The sequence below is a fragment of the Crocodylus siamensis genome, chromosome 6 (genome assembly GCF_052110815.1).
Source record: "Crocodylus siamensis isolate JL-2025a chromosome 6, ASM5211081v1, whole genome shotgun sequence".
Taxonomy (NCBI): Eukaryota; Metazoa; Chordata; order Crocodylia; family Crocodylidae; genus Crocodylus; species Crocodylus siamensis.
The window spans coordinates 97,861,023-97,881,169 of record NC_143400.1 but is presented as its reverse complement, the minus strand read 5'-3'; the positions used below and the strand labels follow the sequence as shown (position 1 = coordinate 97,881,169).

The 20,147-nt window shown below is 54.7% G+C and overlaps 1 long non-coding RNA gene across 2 annotated transcripts; it reads right to left on the bottom strand.

The window, feature by feature from the left end:
• Positions 1 to 1,166: 1,166 nt before the first annotated feature.
• Positions 1,167 to 11,413, bottom strand: LOC149863282 (uncharacterized). 2 transcript variants are annotated; one of them, XR_016443274.1, is made up of 4 exons: positions 11,278 to 11,413; positions 10,399 to 10,476; positions 8,333 to 9,331; positions 1,167 to 3,541 (listed from the first exon to the last, which is right to left on the bottom strand). It is a non-coding gene; the product is annotated as an uncharacterized LOC149863282 (long non-coding RNA). The 2 variants fall into 2 exon arrangements; XR_016443275.1 differs by lacking the exons at positions 10,399 to 10,476; positions 11,278 to 11,413 and adding an exon at positions 9,417 to 9,527.
• Between the last annotated feature and the right edge of the window lie 8,734 nt (positions 11,414 to 20,147).

The following is a 20,147-nucleotide window of genomic DNA, read 5'->3' as shown; positions in this document are numbered from 1 at the left end:
TCCTAACCCACAGAGTCTCTGCTTGTCTGTCCTCTGGTCCCAGTTTGATTGGGGAAGATGTGTGCTGTTCTTTGACATAGAGAGCAACACCCCCTCCTTTTTTCCCCATCTCTCTATCTCCTGTTCAACCTCTATTGCTACCACCCAGTCACGAGTAGAGTCCCGCCAGGTTTCCCTTAGACCCACTATGTCAAAATTATTGCTCGCAAGCAGGAGCTCTAGATCCCCCTGCTTGTTTCCCATGCTCCTGGCATTTCTATGTATACACTTAATTCCACCGGCGGCTACCCCTAGATCGCCCCTATACCGCTGTCTAATAGGTTCCTTGATACTTAGCTGGGCTCATTTTGGGCAGTTTGGCCAGCGGGGTGCCTCTGCCAAGCCTCTTTCCAGTTCCTCGGGTCCTGCCTCCATCACGGAAACAGCTGGAACTCAGCAATTTCTATGGAAAGGCTGAGCAAATTTGTTATTTCTAGTTACTCGGCTCTGGTGTCTGTGGTTGGGCTCCTAAGTCCTGCAGGTAGCTAAAAGTCTCTAGATCAAGTATAACCCTGGGAAATAGAGGAGCTTTTGTAGCCTGACTTCATCCCTACCTCTCTCATTCTTCATGGGACAAGCGGTGCCTTCCCAAGGGTCCTCTAGACATCTAAGGACCACAGTGGCTCTTTCTGAAAACATCCTGAAAGGGATGACAAGGTGCTTTGGGTGGATGTGCTATCTTTTATTAGACCAACTAAATAGTTGGAAAAATTGTCCTCTGCAAGCTTTCGGGCCCAAACATCCTTCTTTAGGCACCGGGAGAGTATATAACCAAGGATCCTGAAAAGGATAATGCTTTACCACTCCGGTCGCTGGCTTTGCTGCAGCGCGGTGTGTGCAACGGGCCAGAGAAAATCAATTGGACACTGCGGTGGAGAGAGAAGGGTCAGGTTTTTACTCCCAGTAACCTGGTGACCCCAATCAATCTCTGTCCCCAAAACCTTCTGAGGATTTGAGCCTCCCGCCCACAATTAAGCCCCAAGAACCAAGAACTGCAACAGATGTTCCAATCAAAACACCTTTATGAACTATTTATTTTTGGATGCATATCAAGGGACAATAGGCCAATATATTTGAGGGGAAACAAAAGGTTCCTGCCTAATGAGCAAATCATGCTGTTTAGCCTAAAAGGTATTTCTTTGAGGGACTCTTAAGTTAATAAAAACCAGATCAATGATGAAGACTCCCAGACTTTCCTTATGACTGATTTATGCTTCGTCACGCAACGCTCAAGAGCAGCTTGCACCTGCCCCAGGAACGACTTCAGGTGACTCTCGGTGTCTCTGACCCCACGTCCAGTGCAGCTGGGGGGGAGATGGAGTTAGAGGAGGGGTGGAAACGGAGGCAGAGACCCAAAGCCCTCCCCTACTCCCTCCCAGTCGCCCGTGCAGTATATTTGAGTCCCTCCGCTCTGCACAACTAACACGGAAACCCCCAGCACATGGTTTAGCTTAAATCACTCTGGAGCCATATTTTTAGGAGGTCTCAAAATCAGTGACATTTGTTCTCAAAACTTAACACGACAAGGAAGAGGCAATTGGACAAAACCTTGTGCAAGGCAAAACCCGGGTCCTCTTATAAAATACAAAGCAGTCACCGAGGGGACAGTCACCCCCTCCACTGACCACTTTGCGAACGAGCACGCGGCGCGTGCTGGCACCAGTGGGATTCTCCGCAGACGTGTTACAGGCAGCAGGCCTGGAGGGGTACAGTCTGAACTAGTGTGAATTAATAAGCCAATGCATCGCACCCAAACGATCCGCCAGGCTGTAGTTCCTTGCACACCCGGGAGCCCTGCTCACGCACGGAAGTGTTGCTAGGCCAGGGCTGAGCCGTTCCTCCTGCATGTCTGATTTACCTTTGCACCCTGGAAGCAGAGCACGGTCTGAGGCATCAAACCGATGCATTGCTTTGAATCCTTCACGAGGCAGCATGGAGCGGTTTTAACCACGGGCGTACACCAAGCCCAGGCAGTAGGAGCTGGGTCAGCAGAGGAAGAGGGACTTGAAATGCAGCAAAGCTTAAGCTCTGGCCACCCCGTAAAAGGGAACAGTCATTAGCCATGTTAGCATGCGGCGAAAGCTCGTGTCCACAGAGACCTCATTTAGTTGCTCTTTCAGGGGTCTCTCTGCCCTCTCCCCTCTCATACCTTCCAGGTGCTGCTGCTGATTGCTCTCTCACAAAACATAAGCCCTAGCAGTCGCCTGGCTATTTTAATTCATTAACTATTTTTAATTTATTACCTTGTTCTCGCAACCTTGAGTGGCGAGCGACTACAGAGGGATGCAATGCGTTTGCTTGGGGGAGGAGGCAGAGCAGCAGCAAGAGGAGAAGACGGAGAGCTTAAATAAATGACAAAACCCGGGAGGACAGTGCACCTTGAGCATCACTTCGAACGCCACTGCTGGAGTTAACCTGGTGTCAGGCCCTTGGTAATCGCTTTTCTTCTGGGAAAGTGTGCAGTACACACCCAGTGGGGTATATGTGAATCTATTCTGGGACGTGCCCATGACAGCACGACTGTGCCCGTGTGCTTGCATATATCAGTTATGGATGTCAGTGCGTAGACTTTATGTCCAGAAGGCAAATGCACATGGCTATTACACTGAAAAAACACACCGGACTCCTGTAAAAGTCAGATTCAACATCTAAGATTTATGTGAATGAATGCCCTGTCATTGATCTCGCGGCTGACCCCAGCAGTCTCCTGGAGATTTAGCTCTAATCCCATCCTGGCAGGTCGGCAACCCTAATACCCACCGGGTCCTAACACAACGCAAGAGGCGCTGGAAGAGCCAAAGCAGTGAGGCAAGGAGGTCCGAGGCGAGACACGGAGACACACCTCTGAGCCCGGGACAGCCTCCGTCCTCCGTGCCTCTGGAAATGCACACTGCACGTCCCGAGGAGCTTCTGTGGTTCATTTTTAAAAGAGCAAACATGGCTCAGGTCGGGGGCAGAAGACCCCGACTCTGTTACCTCCAGGTTACACAAGTCCGGGTCAGGGCACAGCCAGGCCCGTCCAGCTCACGGCTCCAGGATTAGCAATTCACAGCAGGATCGCAAGCCAAAACGGAGCCAAACATTCAGCGTGTCCGAGGCGCGGGAGCTGCTGTGGCAGGATCGATGATGTGTTACTTCCTAAAAAAAATAACGAAGAGCTGGTCTTTCAAAGCAAAGTATTTTGGCTTGGCTGCACCTGAGAGCAAATAAAACTCCAAGTGTCACCTTCCTCCCTGCCTACCGCACCCGTTAGAGCCCCGGCTCCCATTTGGACTTGATTAAAAGCTTATTCCCGCGTCTGAAGTGCTCTTTCTGGAAGGAAAATCTTCCTGCCACGGGCACAGCCTAGCCCAGTTCTGTTACCGAGCCGGCGGTCATTTCTCTTTGCTCCATTCACACACATCGGGGCCTGTCTCCACTTGTGTTTACACCGACGGGGCGGCTGGGGAAGCTCACGGCACTTCTGAAGGCTCTGGCAGGAACTCGCCCAGTCTGACACAGGCTGGAAAAAGAGGAAAAGCAAAGCTGTATGACATGAAATACAACCCCCCACATGCAAGCGCAGCCCGGGCCTTCCCTTTGAAGGCGGCCGGAGCTTTGCCATGTACTTAAACAGGAATGGGACCGGGCTTGTGTTTACAACGGGATTACAAATCACAGGCGCATGGATTCCCACTGCAGCCCTTGACTTCAATGGATCGGTGTCTGCGAGGGATGGATTTGACCCCAGGGACCAGTACCGTCATGAACACAGGTCCTCCGCTGTCTCTTTCCTCTCTGAAATGGCCTTTCTGCCCCATGGGCAGACAAGGCTGTTTGGGTAAACGCGATATCTTTTATTAGAGCAACTAAATCGATTGAATTCATCAACTATTTTCAATGTATTAGAACTGTTTTAAATCTATTTAGTTGATCTAATAAAAGATATCACATTCACCCAAAGAGCCTTGTCTGCCTATGTCTTTAGACCAACACGGCTACAACCAACACCTTTCTGCCCCATGGCACTTGCACCACTGATATCCCGTTGACTCGTCCTCTTCAAGCAACCCAGAGCAACCAGCCAACCAAACCCTGTATGAAAGCCCACGTCGCCTGGTGTGCAAACATGCCCGGATCCCATTTCTCAGCTTAGCCAGAGCTGCTTCCATTTGAACAAAGGGGTAAACCTATACAAGCGGAGAGAGCACGTTTGCTGGCTGTAGGTTTGCAAAACACCTACATTTAGGGCCAAACACAAAACTGCCCCGACTGGGTCCCTCTCCTCCAAAGCACAAGACTGGTGAAATACCCAGCTGGGAAGGAGCAGTTTGGAGGCATCAGAGTTGATGAAGCCAATGACTACATGAGCCAAGGACACTGGAGCCCCTTTTCCCTTCCAGGCTACTCTGATAGGACCTGCTAGGGATGAAACCACCTGGATTTTATGGAAAGGAAGGAGGTTCTGCAGCCGGGACTCCAAACCTCTCCACAATTAACATTGCAAATGAGATCAGACGTTTGCTACTTGATTTAAAACCCTTCTGCTGTGCTCGAAGGCAGGGTCCCAGTGTTCAAAGGGTGGCTCTGGAAGCGGTGCATTCCTCTGGCCCCGTCTAGGACGTGCGTGGGGGGCAGCGCTAAGGCGGGCGGCGCGGGGGGGCAGGGCTGGCTGCACGCATTGCTGTGGAACATCCTCCTCCCGTGCCCGTGGCTGGGAAACCTCCCGCTGAGGTCGGCAGGAGCGATGCAGAGCACGGAGCGGGTGATCAGCTCCAGATGCGTCGGTTTGCAGATGTCAAGCCCAGAAGGGACCAATTCCATCGTCTCCTCTCCACTCCTGCGTCGCTCGGGGCAGAGAAACTCATGCAGGCGTTTGCTTTCCCCGGCGTGGCCGTCCATGGAGCAGCAAGAGCACCACAGGACAGTGGGGCTGACCGCTGGAGAGGCCGCGTCTAGTCCAGCTCCATGCTCAAGGCAGGACCGTCCTTGTCAAAACCATCCCAGCCAAGTGTTGGCACATGACTTTCCCCCCCAAACAACGTATTTAAATTATTTTAATTGCCCGACATGCACTTGGGGGTGGGCTGCCCCTTGACACAGCCCACGGGTGTAAACATTGGGGAATAAGCCCAGGGTTCGTTCTGGACCCTATCGAACCTGCTGGCCAGACGCCACTACCCCCTCCAGCTGTGGGAACAGACATTTGGGGTCTGATCCAGCGTCCCCTGAAGTCAGGGGGAACGTCTTCTGGGCCTCGGATCCAGCCTTGTCAGCAGGGTACCGACAGCGTCTGTCCCCGCGTGTCTCTGGTTCGCCAAGACTCAAGCCAGAGGCAGATCCAGCAAGGAGTGGGTCCGGATGCCAAGGGAAAAACTGCCTTTCAAAGCTAAGCCAGCCCCGCACGCAGATCCTGCAGTGAAAGGTTAATTCCCGGGGCAAGCGGCCCTCCGCGGAGCACGCCTCGTGCCTGTTTTCCATTTCAGGATGTCATCCCGCCAGATGTTCCCGTCGCCGACGGGCTGCTGTTTGCAATCAGCAAAGCCCCGGAGCTGTGAGCGCGCCCGGCTACACGGTGTGGAAGTTGTAAAAATTCTGGAATCAAATGCTTCGGGTTTGATTGTATCCTGATGGGGCGGCAGCTCACTGCTCCAGCCCAGCGCGAAGGGGCTCGCCTGGGAGAAGTCACTATGTGTGCCGGTTAGGAGGAGAGAGGACGGAGCGGGCCAGCGCTCACAGGAGCGAAGCAGAGACGTGGGGTCGCCTCCAGGCCTAGGATCCCCGCTCCAGGCTGCGGCGTTATAGCAAAGGGTGGTTCACATAGGCACCACTAAAGTGCCGTGTGACGGGATGTGTGATCTCTCCCCATAAAGTGTCTTCACCATGTAGGAAGAGCTGGAGGGGAGGCAGCTCAGTCCAAGTGTGACGGGATCCATTGCCTCCCCCCGGACGGTTCATCTCCACAGCAGAGCTCTCCTGGGTCTGAGCCGGGACTCGAGCTCGGCCTGGTACGAGCAGCCCCGCTCAAAGCCCTGCCCGGTTCACAGGTTGCCACCACACCAAAACCTCCAGAGCGTCCCATGGGCCTTTGCACTGCACTAAGCCGGGCCCTTCTAGGACTCTTCCCCGTGCTTCGTGGAGAACTTGTCTGTCCTTCAGGGTGCAGGACTCAGTCCGCAGCCTCACCACATGGTGTGGGAGGGACCGGCCCAAGCAGAAGCAGCCAGGCCAGAGCCTGTGTCCTCAGCCTGGCCAGATGGGTTGAGTTTAAAGCTCCCTAAAGAAAGGCAAGAGTTCCTTGGATGTGCGTGGGAGCGGGGTAAGGGCAGTAAAGCCCCTAGGCAGGTGTGCAGAAAATGCCCACCCCAAGGACCCAAGGAGATAGGCCCTGAGCAGCTGCTAGGAGGCCTCAGCAATGACATTTCCAAGCTGCAGACCTGCCCCCAGGGAAAGGGGCCTTTCCAGAGCTGGGGACAAGCCGAGCTTCCCACACACTGACCCCGCGAGGGCCCGTAATCACCGGAGCTGCTAGCCAAGGGGACCGCAGTGACAGTGACGTGCTGGCTTTGGGGAGCTGGCACATGGCCCCCTTCTCTCCCGTCCTGCACCGTGCAGCAGAAGCACCGTGATGCTGTGGTGTCTGGGCACCCCCACGTGCAAATGCATTGTGCCCGGCAGAGGGGGAAGCCCTTCCTCGTGCCCACGCCCCACATCCAGCCGGCTCCCCCTGCCCAGGAGAGAGGCGCACATGGCCTTTGGGCCAAAGGTGTTCTCCATCATCGTGAAAGCTGTGTCCAATCTCATTGTCAGGAGCAGCAGGTAGCTGTGAAAGGCAGGGCCGCTCCCCTGACCGGCCCGGGACCCCATTGTGGGCCCTGTCACTGCAGGGGAAAGGTCAGCCTCCTGCCACGAAGCCGCCCCTCCGCCTTTTTGTTCCGATTGTCACAAGGTAAATCAATCAGATTTATGGCGTTAAGCTGGGGCAAGATCTCAAGCTTTCCACTCCTTTCTGCCCCCCTCAAAACTGCTTTCATATGAGCAAGCTCTTTGTTTATCTTGCGCCGGCCATTTCTGTTTGCATCCAGCAACAAAATCCCACGTCCCCGCAGCGCGCGCCCCTGGCAGGTGTCCGGTGATCGCGGAGAGCACAGCCCCGTGCGTCAGAGCAGGGCCAAGACCTCCATGGCGTCTTCCCACAGCAGCTGGCTGCTGCCTGCAATCTAACGCGGAGAAGTTTAATGAGTTTTCACCCCCAAGGAACGAGCGCGGGGCTAATACTACAGAACGGTAGAGACAATAGAGAAAGACACGGGCCCAAACGCTTTTCCAGTCCCTGTCAGGACACATGGTAGAGGCGATATCTTTTATTAGACCAAAAAGTTTTGCAAAAAAAAAGGAAATTTTTTTTTGCAAAAATCTACTTGGTCTAATAAAGGATATCACCTCTACCATGAGTCCTGCTTGCTTTTACTTCCAAAGCAATACAAGTACGGTTACAACCTGGATACCTTTCCAATCCCTTGCACTTCCCGTCACTTCTAGCCCTTTTCCTGGTCTCTCCGTCTGCAACACCACCAGTGCTCTCTGCCTTATTTCATTTGCTGAAGAGGTTTCTAAACAGCCAGCTCCAAAAGCAGCGTGGTGCTGGCCCGACCGGCTGGCTCAGCGTGAGGGCGCAGGGGTTACAGGTACTTTTCATCCCGCCACGCAGGAGAGCGCCCACGTCCCGCTGCTAGAAATTTGTCTGCAATTTCTCCCCTTTGAGCAGAGTGACGGGGCCCGGCTGATATGATAACTCGATTACGGCCGGGGACGCGACACGGAGACAGGGTCGACTCAGTGGGACGCATGTTCCCCGCAGCTCCCTCTGTTCTCAAGGCGACAGGATGGCTCTGCGTCTCGGACACACGGCAGCGAGTCCGTCTCCTTAATGTTGCCTTGTTTTAAAAGAATTCCTGTCCCCTTCCCCCGAGTTGTCTTAAAGATGCCGTCTTCAAAAGAAGAGTAATTGCACTGCGACTGCAACCCCATTGCAGCGAGCAGCTAGGGTACAAAAAGGTGGGAAATGATAGGGGTGGATTATGTAAGGCAGACAGGTTTGACTACTTTAAAGACAGCACAGACAGAAGAGCTGTAGACCAGATTGTCAGGTTTCTTTATGCTGGGTTTTTTTTTTAACTTTAAATTTTTTATGCACAAAACAAAACCCAAGACAGACGATGCAGTATCACATATATGTTTAAACCAGAGGACAGACATAACTATAGCCTGCCAAAAAGCCCTAATTCAGGAAAGCAACTAGGTGTGTACTTGCCTTCAAGCAGGGCAGTCAACATGAAGTCTCTCTCAAATGTTATGCATCCGTTCATGAGAAGTCACCGTTTCCAAGAGAGCTGAGGTTATGAAACTGCCACACTTCTCTGATGTTGCGGGGAGCAGTAGATACGTTGGAGGGCAGGGCTAGGATTCAGAGTGACCTGGACAAATTGGAGGATTGGACCAAAATAAATCTCAGGAGGTTCAACAAGGACAAGTGCAAAGTCCGGCACTGAGGAGGGAGCGATCCCCTGCACCGGGGCAGGCTGGGGGGGACGGGCTGGGCAGCAGCGCTGCAGAAAAGGACCTGGGGGGACAGGGGGCAAGGAGCTGGACAGGAGCCAGCGGTGTGTCCTTGGTGCCAGGAAGGCGACCGGCGTCCTGGGCTGCACTGGGAGGAGCGGTGCCGGCAGATCAAGGGCAGTGATTCCTCCCCTCTCAGCACTGGGGAGGCCACATCTGGAGTCTTGTGTCCAGCTGTGGCCCCCACTACAGAAAGGATGTGGACACATTGGAGAGAGTCCAGCGGAGGGCAATGGAAATGGTCGTGGGGCTGGGGGACAGGACTGGTGAGGAGAGGCCGAGGGAATGGGCTGATTGAGTCTGCAGAAGAGAAGACCGAGGGGGATTGAATAGCAGCCGTCACCTCCCTGCAGGGGGGCTGCAAAGAGGCTGGAGCTGGACTGGTCTCAGTGGGGGCAGATGACAGAAGGAGCAATGGGCTCAGGCTGCAGCAAGGGAAGTTGAGGTTGGATATTAGGAGAAAACTTTCACAAGGAGGGTGGTGAACTGGGATGGGATCCCCAGAGAGGTGGTGTAGTCTCCATCCTTGGAGGTTTTGAAGCCCTGGGTAGACAAAGTCCTGGCTGGGAAGATGTAGTTGGGGCTGGTCCTGCTTGGAACAGGGGGTTGGACTGGATGTGACCTCCCAAGGTCCCTTCTACCCTCATGAGTCTATGCTTCACAATACTGGTGAGTTAGTCCATCAATCTTGTGGCTGCAACACATAAAGGCAGAATTTCTTGTGCATTAGGAACATCTGACTGGTGAGGAAAAGAATGAAAGATAGAGATTTTTCATACATCCTAGAGAAGCGGGGCTGGAAGGGACCTCCAGAGGTCACAGCTGGTCCAAGCCGATGCCAGCTCAGCACTACATGCAGTGGGGTCAGGCGTCTCAGAAGTGGATCAGGATTTTGACCAGCCAACTTCAGACTCCCCAAAGGCACCATAGAAAGCCCTGCATAGATGCATCTGAAATGAAGTGCCACGCTGACCCATCTACTATACACACAGCTACTAGAAAGAGCTGCAGTTCATTTGCAACAGCTTGAAGAATGCAAAAACCCAGAACTTGTGATTCAGAGATGGTTCCTTTTATTAGACCAACTGAGAAATTGCAAAAAAGTTGTTTTTTTCTGGGCTTTCACACTCCAGTTATTTGCTTTACATAGAAATGATTGAGCTTCACCAAAAACAAACCAAAAAACGCTGCAAAAACTCCTGGATTTGTGGGTTTGATGCAACCGCTACAACCTCGTGGCTTTAACTATTGCATAGCGCAGAGCAGGGAATCGCACCCTGCAATTCCTGCTTCAAGCCCACAGCCTGGGTTCGAGCTAGAGCAGGTTTTCTGGACGCTGCCCTGGAACGAGCCTGCTTTTGAGGAGCCCGGGCAGATGTTGCCAAGCAAAGTCCTGGTGGAAAGAGGAGCCTGGAGCTTCTGAAAGTTTTCCCCACATCAGGATCGTGCGCTCGAGATCCCATTTTGCACAGACCCACCCGACCTTGCCCTGGAGCAAGACTTCAGCTTTTCAGCGAGCTGTTTGGGGACAGTGCCAGGGCACGCAGCTACGTGGCAAGTGCTGTTGGCTGGAAACCGGGGATTTTTTCACTCGGCTAAGGCGGAGCGAACTGCAGCCTCCGAAGCGAGCAGCTTGGGAGGCCACGCTCAGAGGTCCCAGACCGCGGGCCACGTGCAGCCCCCGACCGTGTGACTCGGGAAGTCACCGCACTGCTCTCTGCCTCGGTTTACCCCTCCACCACCTGGGGTAACACAACTTACTGCCTCGGAGGAACGCCCCGTGTGCAGCCCAGGCTGGCAAGCGCCGCTGGAAGGGGTCCTGTTAGGAGAGGGCACTTCCTAAATGAAAAAGAAAACAGACGTGATTTATGCTTGTGGGCGCAGACATCTGATAAATGTCTTTCCAATATGCACCAGCTACATCTGCAGTGATTGTTTCTGCAGGGAACAAACAGACAGGGCCAGCCATCCCAGCAAATTAAAGAAATGCTATGCGAGTTTGTTGGCCAATGTCATTATTTTTATTTCTCCCATCTCCCCGCTTAGCCCCCCTTCCAACGAGAAAAATTATTGAATGTTAAAAATAATACCGCAGCAGATGTCTGGCCTGTTTGATCTCGAGCCTGAATAGGAACGAAAAAGGAATCAAGTCTCTCATTATGGGAAAGGAGTAGAAGAAAGTTTAAAAGAAAAAAAAAAAACGCTAACAGGAAAGTCATGAAGGAGAAGGTTCGGCTTTGATCTCTCCCCTGGACTTCCCCGAGTCAAAGCCACGCTGCTGCGCCGTCATTGTGCAGGATCACAAGCAGCAACATTTCACACGATCCGCTCAAAGGGAAGCAAGTCACTTTGGACAAGAAAAAAGAAAATGTGGGTTTGATTTGCGTGCGGGGAAGGCGATTCTCAAAGCCCTGGTGCTGTTGCGACTCCTCTCCAAATGCTCTCCCCCAGCTCTGGCCATGCCTTGTTAAGAGGCTGCTGCTCTGGGCCAGCTTGCTCTTTTTAATTCCTAATTTGCACATCCTCACGTTTGGCCTGCCGACATGAAGCGAGAGCCAATGTCTAGCAGAAATCAGAGCTGCGGCACTACAGAGCATTAGTCGGTGGTCAAACCCAACCGACACAGAAGTCATATTTTACCTGTAAAAGTATTCAGAGAACCAGGAAGTCACATTTGCTCCAAGCTGCTGGTTAATGTGGTCTCCATGGACACTTGTACACAACATGTATAGTTTAGATGCACGCTATGAAACGGCAGGAAAAACCACCATTTCGCAGGTTAGTCACGTGTGCAAATACACGTGGATGTTTTTTATCGCAGTAGGTTTCAAGTGAGCGTGTTCATTACAGAGGCAGGATTTCTGTGTGGTCCTGGCACCCTCCACAGGTCTCACAACTATTTTGTGGCTCGGAAGAACAGACTGACGTATGGGAGGCAACTGAAACCAGAGTCTTTCAGTCTTTTCACTCCAATCCCCCCGAATTTGGGTGCCGCAGGTGAAGAGGCAAAGCGCTCTTGCTGGGACTCAGGGAAAAGGAAGAAAATGAAAGAACAAACAAATGAATAAAAAGCTAAACCCAAACCCACCTGAACCCCAGCTTGCCATTAAACAGGCTGGGCAATACCAAAACCACCCCCCAGTCCTCCCCCCAAGTTTTCCCCAGACCCTGAGACCTCAGGGAGCCACCACCTGGGTTTGATTTCCCAGCTGGTGTCTGAAATGCAGGCGTGAGCAGAAGACAGACCGCGTGCCCGCCACATCCGCTCCTTGGGAGGCTACAGTTTTCACCCGTTTATTGGCATAAGACTATCTCAACTGTGCGATGCACTGGGTAGCCATGTTGGTCTGAGACAAAAAGAAATGCAAAAACCTAGAACTCTTGGTTCAGAAATGATACCTTTTATGAGATCCTAGTTGCTCGAAGAAAATCCTAGTTGGTCCAATAAAGTATCATTTCTGAACCAAGAGTTCTAGGTTTTTGCATTTTCACTGTGTGAAGCGCGAGGCCCGGGACCTCGCACGCGGTGACCAGGCAAGAAAAGCTGCAGATTGCAGACGTGAGGCCGCCTGCCCCGGGAAAGCCACATCCTAATCGCGAACAGAGACGGACGAGCCCTGAAGCACGTGGCACCATGCTCCTTCTGGAGCTTTTTTCTAGCATGAACGGTGATAACGCAACACTTGCTTGTTCCCCACGGAAAAGCCCCCGCTCTGAGAGCAGCCTGCAGGGCTGGCCTCACTCAGCCCACATGGCTGGGGCGACCGGGGAGGGCTTCAGGCCTCTGCCCACCCCGACAAGCTGCGAGCTGCTTCAGCACCGCAGAGACCTTGCAAGGGAGCGACCGCATGAGCAGCAGACAGGAGCTGCTGGTCTCCCGTGGGCTCCTGGACTGGGGAAAACAATCGCTCGACACGTCTGCTGAGACAAGGCAGCTGAGAGAGAGGGACCCTGTGCTTGGGTCCTGGTTTTCAGGTCATTGCTGTGCTTTGGAGGCTCAGGCAAGACAATGAGGCCACGAGCAGCACGATGGAGGCTATTAGGCGCCGTGTGGCCCCTGGTTAGGCATCCAAGCGGGAGCTGCCCCCTTTGGACTCTCCTGCCCCTTTGCATGCTCTCCTGTGCTACAGCCACGTCTCGTGTTGTCGTGAAACCAGGTTCGGTTTGGGAAGGAAGCTAATTGGACACACGCGACCGCTGCGTGCGCAGCATGTGCGTCCAGCCGGTCATGACAGTGCTACCGGGGGTTTGGCGAGACAAGTCCTGGATCTAACTCTCAGCCTGCGGAGCGGTTTGCAGTGTCTTTGGGCAGGACACGGGGGCTGTATTCTCCCTGCACATGTCTGTGAACACCAGGAAAAAAATCTGGATATCAGATTAAGGCACATGTAGCTATATCCCTGCTGGAGTACGGAGGGAGCATGGCAGGGCTGCACAGTGCAGAGCTTAGTCCCCATCGACCTGGTCTCAGTGGGCTTTAAGGAGTTGCCGTGCCCGGGTTGCAGCATGAAGGACCAGTTCTGCTCCAGATCAGCTGAATGCTTCCGACTTGCACAGCAGCGATCACCGGAGTCGGTGAACGCCAGCACCTGTGACCAGAAGAACAACACACTTCCACTGTGGAGCAGTGTGCAACCTCTGCAGACCCTGGCTGGCTCCAGCGATCAGCTACTTAACCGAGGGACCATCTCCCAGTTACCAACTTCCTCTAAATTATCCCTTGTATCACTGCATGTAGGTTTGCTCCTTTTTTACCTGGATGCAAATCTAACTGGAATCAGTCACTGGGTTGATTCCTCTGATCTACAGGGCTGGAGCCACGTGCCGATCTATGGAAAATCTCTGACCGCTCTATTGCAAAGGCTGGTTTCAGACAACAGTGATTTTAAGGAGCTTTCCAGTCATTCCTGTTTCCAGTGGGGCCAGAGCAACAGTCTGTTATGGTTACATCACCCTTGGCACCCTCCTGCCATGCCAGGAGAGAAGCCAGGTCCTGGCTGGGCCGAGGAGTCCCTTTGCTCCTCTCCCGGCCCTGGAGGTGGATGCACTGGACGGTGTCGCAGCCCCACGGCAGGCTGATCCTTGCTGCCTGGAGGAAGGGCATCAGCCTCCCGGGCTGAGCAACTTTGCAAGCACGAGTACATTTGGAAAGAGGGACCAAGAAGCCAGCCGCAGCGACAGCAGAGCCCAGAGCAGCAGCACAGACGGCACACTGTCCGCATCACGTGCAGGCTCCCTGGAGGCGATGAGCAGCAATCCCAGTGACTCACCCCATTGCGATCACCTTTGCCCCAGGGTGGCTGGAAGCCACAAGCACGTGGAAACCTTGGCTGAGTGCACATAGGGATGCTTCACCCCGGGCCAGGTCATGCGGGGACAGAGATCTCCCAAAAGACATCCAGGAGCCGGTGCGGGCAGCTGCGCACGTGTGAGCACACAGGGCACCGGGTCCTGTAGGTACCAGCTGGTGGGCTTTGCTGCCTCGGGTCCCTTGCCGTGCCCTATTCTGCATTCTCCTTTCGGAAGAAGTAACCAAGCCCCAGGCGTTCCTCACTCCTCCTCTCATCTCCTGGATGGTCTCAAAGCACGTCGCAGACACGGACAAGTCTGGCCCCGCAGCAACTCTGGAAAGGCCCAAGAAATCCATTCCTGACACGCAACAGATGAGGACGCTGCACGCAGAGGCTCTGGCCAAAGCCACGCACCCCTTTGTGGCTGAGTCCAGAGTGGGACACGGCACTGCTACCTCCTGGCCGTGCTTTAAAGCCAAGCCCCATCCGTTACCACTCATCAGCACTTTGCCATGTGAAACCCCAGCAGACTCCCAGGGTAGCAGGCTTCGTTGCAGACCTTCTGAGACCCTCTGATGCTGCTTTCTTTGCAACTCCGTGATGCAAACTGGCAATTAATGCAAAACCCAGGCCTGCCTGTGTGAGGATCCCCATGCCAGGGCACGATGCCGCTGCGCAGGGAGCAAAGGGTCTTGCGTAGTACTGGGCTGAGCTGCCCTGGGGTTTGTGGTTGCCTCCATTGCTGCCCAGACCTAGCCCTGGAAGTCAGCTTGGTGAAAAGCGCTCCCCCACTCACCCAAAACAGCATCAAGAACAGTAAAAAGCACGTTGAGAAGCTCAGCTTCCCCCCAGCCGACAGTCAATTGCTAGAGCTGGGGCAGGAAACCAAATTTTCTTTTTTTGGAGAAAAGGCCGCAACTGCCCCAATGCCTCCATGCCGAGATGGGACAAAGCCAAAATGTCCTGACATTTTTCACAAAACAAAAGGTTCTGAAATGGTCTTTTCCAGGTTGGTGGAAATGCTTCATTTCCATAAAATGGAAGCAATTTAAATGAATTAAACAAAAGGTCATATTTAAAGGGAAGAAGCAAAGCATTTGGTTTCAGAAAGGTTGGAGCCGAACGACCTGTCTGACCTTCCTGGAGCTCTCCGTTCCTTCTTCCTTTCCAGTTTTTTCCTTCCTTTCTTTTAGGCCATTCCCCTTCACTTGACTCCTGTCAGGTGCAGGAAAAAGCTGGGTTTCCCTCTCCCCTACAAACCCTCACTGCTCACCATCGCGGGTGCCTGCCCGCTCCAGTTCTCACTCTGTGGGAAAGTCCTGTACGACGCAGCGAGGATGCACCCTACCGAGTTACTTTCACCGGGTCCTGAATTGAACAGAGCATGGGGACCCTTCTACAGGGCTGGTCAAACAAGCTGGAGGATATAGGGCAGCAATATATCCCCAAGACATCTGTGAGCTGGTTTTAAAATCCTGTGGAAAGGCTGGTCCCAGAGGACCCCCTGCAAGCCTGTGGGAGTTGTGCACATATTTCACCTTGCCATCTAAAGTCACAGGGTTTTTTTTCCTGGTTTCAGATTTCTTTAGGAGTCAAAATCCAACTGAGGTTTGTCAGGGAAGCTCATTGACCCCCCATGTGAGCCTGGCTCTGGGTTGAAGCGAATCCAGGCAGGTCTGATGGCTCCACTGGACACGAAACCCAGACTCGAGCCATGCCTCAACGTTGCGGCCCCCCAGGTTTCATGCCGTTTCACCCTGAGATCCTAAATTGCCCAGCACGAGGCTTCCAGCAACCCGGAGGGGAGGGGAGCCGGCGTCCAAGGGGAGTGGTCGCTCCTCAAGGAGAGGATCCTCCAAGCCCAAAGGGAGGTAATCCCAACGAGGATCAAAGGGAGCAGGAGGGCACACAAGCCCCCGTGGCTCACCAACAGCATCCGGGAACGTCTCCTAGCTAAAAGGGAGGCGCACACCTGATGGCGGGGGGGGCCGTCCCCAGGGAGGACTATAACGCAGTTGCTCAGGGATGCAGGGGGGGTCAGGCAGGCCGAGGCGGAGATGGGACTGGGACGAGCTTCCCGGATCAAGGACAACAAGAAGTCCTTTTTTAAATACGCAGGGGGCAAAAAGAAGGTCCCGGGTAACGTGAGGCCCCTGAAAGAGACGCTAGGAAATCTGGTCGTCACACCAGATGACAAAGCTAGCCTATTTAATGACTTCTTTGCCTCCATTTTCCTGAGCAGGGACTGGAACAGCGCCCCCCCAGGCCCCCCCAGGCCCCCGGGGAGGCGCACCCAGGCCCCGGGTCAGGGCGGATCGAGTCCGGGAGCGTCTGGCGGGACTGGACGTGTTCAAGTCAGCGGGTCCGGGTGATCTCCCCCCCCGAGTGCTGCGGGAATCGGCTGCGGTCATTGCGGGACCCCGGCACGGCTGCACGAGCACTCGGGGGGCTCTGGTGTGGGGCCGGAGGACTGGAAGAGGCCAATGTGGTTCCCATCTTCAAAAAGGGGAGGAAGGAGGACCCGGGAAATTACAGGACAGTTAATCTTACCTCGATCCTGGGTAACAGTTTTGAGAGAGTTATCCTGGCGCATGTCCCCGAGGGGCCAATGGGGGAGATCATGCTCAGGGGCAACCAGCACGGGTTCATCAGGGGCAGGTCCTGTCAGACCAACCTGGTGCCTCCTACGACCAGGTCACCAAATCCTTAGACGCAGGGGGAGCAGTAGACATCGTCTTCCTGGACGTCCGGAAGGCCTTCGACACTGTCTCTCACCCCGTTCTCATTAAGAAACTGGGGGGCTGTGGTGTCGACCCCCACAGTCAGATGTGTCCCAACGGGCAGGAGGGCCGCACCCAGAGAGCGGTGGTGGACGGGGCATGTTCGCCCTGGAGGGACGTGGGCAGGGGGGTCCCCCGGGGCTTGGTCCTCGGGCCCGCGCTGTTCAACATCTTCATCAGTGACTTGGACGAGGGGGTAAAAAGCACCTGTTCAAATTTGCTGATGACACTAAGATGTGGGGGGATGTGGGCACACTAGGAGGGAGGAATAGGCTGCAATCAGACCTGGACAGGTGACAGGGGTGGGCGGATGAGAACAGGATGGGATTCAACACCGACAAGTGCAAGGTGCTGCACCTGGGGAGGAAGAGCCAGCACCATACCTACAGGCTGGGGACTCCCTTCTCATCAGGGCAGAGGCAGAAAAGGATCTTGGAGGCATCACTGATGCCAAGATGAACATGGGCCGGCAGTGCGGGGAGGCAGTTAGGAAGGCCAACCGCACCTTGGCGTGCATCCACAGGTGCATCTCGAGCAGCTCCAGGGAGGCGATCCTCCCCCTCTGTGCGGCACTGGTCAGGCCGCAGCTGGAGGACTGCGTCCAGGTCTGGGCGCCGCACTGCAGGAGGGATGTGGACAGCATGGAGAGGGTCCAGAGGAGGCCACTCGCATGGTCGGGGGCAGCGGGGCAGGCCCTACGAGGAGAGGCAACGGGACCCGAACCTGTTCAGCCTCCACAAGAGAAGGCTGAGGGGGATCTTGTGGCCTGTTACAGACTAGTCAGGGGGGACCAGCAGGCATTGGGGGAGTCCCTGTTCCCCCGAGCACCGCCAGGAGTGACCAGGAATAACGGTCACAAGCTGGCGGAGGAGAGATTCAGACTGGACATCAGGAGGCGCGACTTCACGGTCAGGGCGGCTAGGAGCTGGGACCAACTTCCAAGAGAAACGCCCCCAGGGTAGGAGCCTGCACCACTTAAGAGGAGGCTGGATGAACACCTTGCCGGGGTCGTTTGACCCCAGTACTCTTTCCTGCCGTGGCAGGGGGTCGGACTAGATGATCTGCTCAGGTCCCTTCCGACCCGACCAACTATGAAACTGAAACCACAACCTGAGCTTGGAGCTTGCAAAGCCACCAGAAACCAGGCAGGGCGCGTTGAGCTGGAGGTGTTTTATGCACAGCTCCAAGGGGCCTGGCTCCCATGTCTAAGCTGGCTCCCATGGATGCTTCTTGCTTCTTGTCCCTGCCGTCAGGGATTGCTCTTCATAAAACCCTCTCCTGAGGCCAGACGGGTGAGGAACTTTCCATCCTCCTCTGCTCGTTTTTGAGGACATAAACGGGGCTGCGCTTGGCAACGGCTCTTTCCCGACACTGGATTTTGGCCAGAGTACACAGCTTGCATTTAATGAAATGATGAAATAATGAAACATGACCCCCGCTTCGGTCCAGCAAGAGGAGCGCTCACGCCTTGGCTCTCACCCAGGGGAGCCAAACAACAGGGAAACAAGACAGCACTGGGCAGGCCTGCCCCAGAAAGGGCCGGAGACGGGAACGTCCAGCCCAGCGCCGTCCGCTCGGGGCAAGCAGAGCTCGGCTGGCGAGCATGCTGGCTGCCGCGGCGCATGAAGGCCTGGCACAGATTTCCTCCGGGGAAGAAACACGAGCTCTCGAAACACGGATTCAGCCTTGCAGGGGGTGGGCGGTGGCGGGGACTGGGAAGCACTGTTGATGCTACCGGGACCGGCTCGCCAACACGACCGAGGAGGGGGCAGATCCCCTCCCCCTGGGGCCCATCACGCTGGTTTGGCGGGACGAGTGTGACACACCTGGACGCCACTCTCCTTTGGCCAGTTAAGCCGCTGGCTGCTGTGCCAATTAGTGACTCGCTGACCTACAAAATAGGAAGGCCGTCCTGCAAACCAGTCCCCCCACCCCAGCACCAAGCAAGCACACAGGTGCAAAACATGCTCTAATGAGGATTGACCTCATTAGGGGCCATTTTCCCTTTTCCTTTCTTGGGGTTGCACAGGTAATTCCCACCCCCTGCCCCACACGGGGCCGGAAAGGCGATGTTGCTGGTAGATGCAAAGCAGGCTCTATTATTCATGCTTTCCATGTACCATCAGGACAGTTCATCGCTTGTAATGCTTTTTGTTCTTCCCCCACTGCAGTGAATGGAAAACTGCATCCTAAATAATCCTGCCTGCCGTATTTACAGAGCTTCGAGCCAATTTCTTCTCAACGCCAGGGTCCCAAGGGGCTGACCGAGCCTCACAAGACAGAGCTCGTGAGCCTTGCTCCGGAGGAGACCAGCCCGAACAGCTTTCTCTCCCTCCTTCAAGGTGATTTGAAACACAGACGAGCCTTCCCGGCACGCTGCACTCATGATTTCCCAGCCAGAAACTCTGCGCTCTTCCTCAAAGTCACGTCATGCTGCTCGTGTGGATGGAGGCAAAGCCCATGTGTGCTGGAGGCTGAGGTCTCCCCCGCTAGGCTTCATCCTCCGAGCAAGGAGACATGCCCACTTGCACATCTGAGCACCAGGGCAAACCTCCGCTCCAGCGGCTCGACGCGCAGGCTTCACAGCCAGCAGGTTGTTAGCCACGAGCCCCTCCACAAAACCCGGAGCGAGGCAATGTAGGGACACGAACAACCTCCCGCAAGAACAGCCGCAGGGCCACGGTCCGCAAATCAGCGGCCTCGCCCAGCCGAGTGCCAAGTCTCTGGGGAGGCGGCGGGAGCCGCTCTCCAGCAGCCTCCGGTCCGCAGCAGGCTTGGAAAGGGCGCGAGGCCGGATTTATTCTTGCCTTTGAGCCATTGTAATGAACGGCAGGGAGGATCTTTATGGACAAGGCCTATGTGGCCCACAAAGCCCCGCTCCTTTTATTAGAGACTCCCCGAACAACCGTTTGTAATGAACTCCCTCTTTCAGAAGGTGACTCCGAGCTCGCTGCGCGAGGACAGATTTCGGTGCTGCGGCGAGGGTCGTTCAATAGCCGGAGTATGGGAATCTCCCCAGCTGAGCCACGTGAATGGCACCGAGGTATTAAAAAATCCCAAACGCTTCGCTTTGCCAGGAGCCAAACCCACGCTTGGGATGCCCCCATGCCGCTCAGAGGGAGACTCAGGCTTCTCCCCCGCACATGCCCTGTCATGAAGCTGCCTCCGAGCTCTGCAGGCTCAGTCTGCGTAGCAGTGCCGTGAGTTCGCTGCGGGGTTGTGTGTGTTGGGTGACGGGTGTCAGCCTGATGCTTTGCGAGAAGCTTTCTGAAGCCTGGTACATCACAGAGATGTAGTTCGCTCCCGATCGAACCGCAGATTTGCTCTCTCAGTGCAACCACATCTGTCTGGGCTTTTAGCAAGTACCCCAAATGCTGCTCTATCTTGCTCATGATTTCTGTAGACTTTTCCACAGAATCACAGACAACGAGGGCTGGAA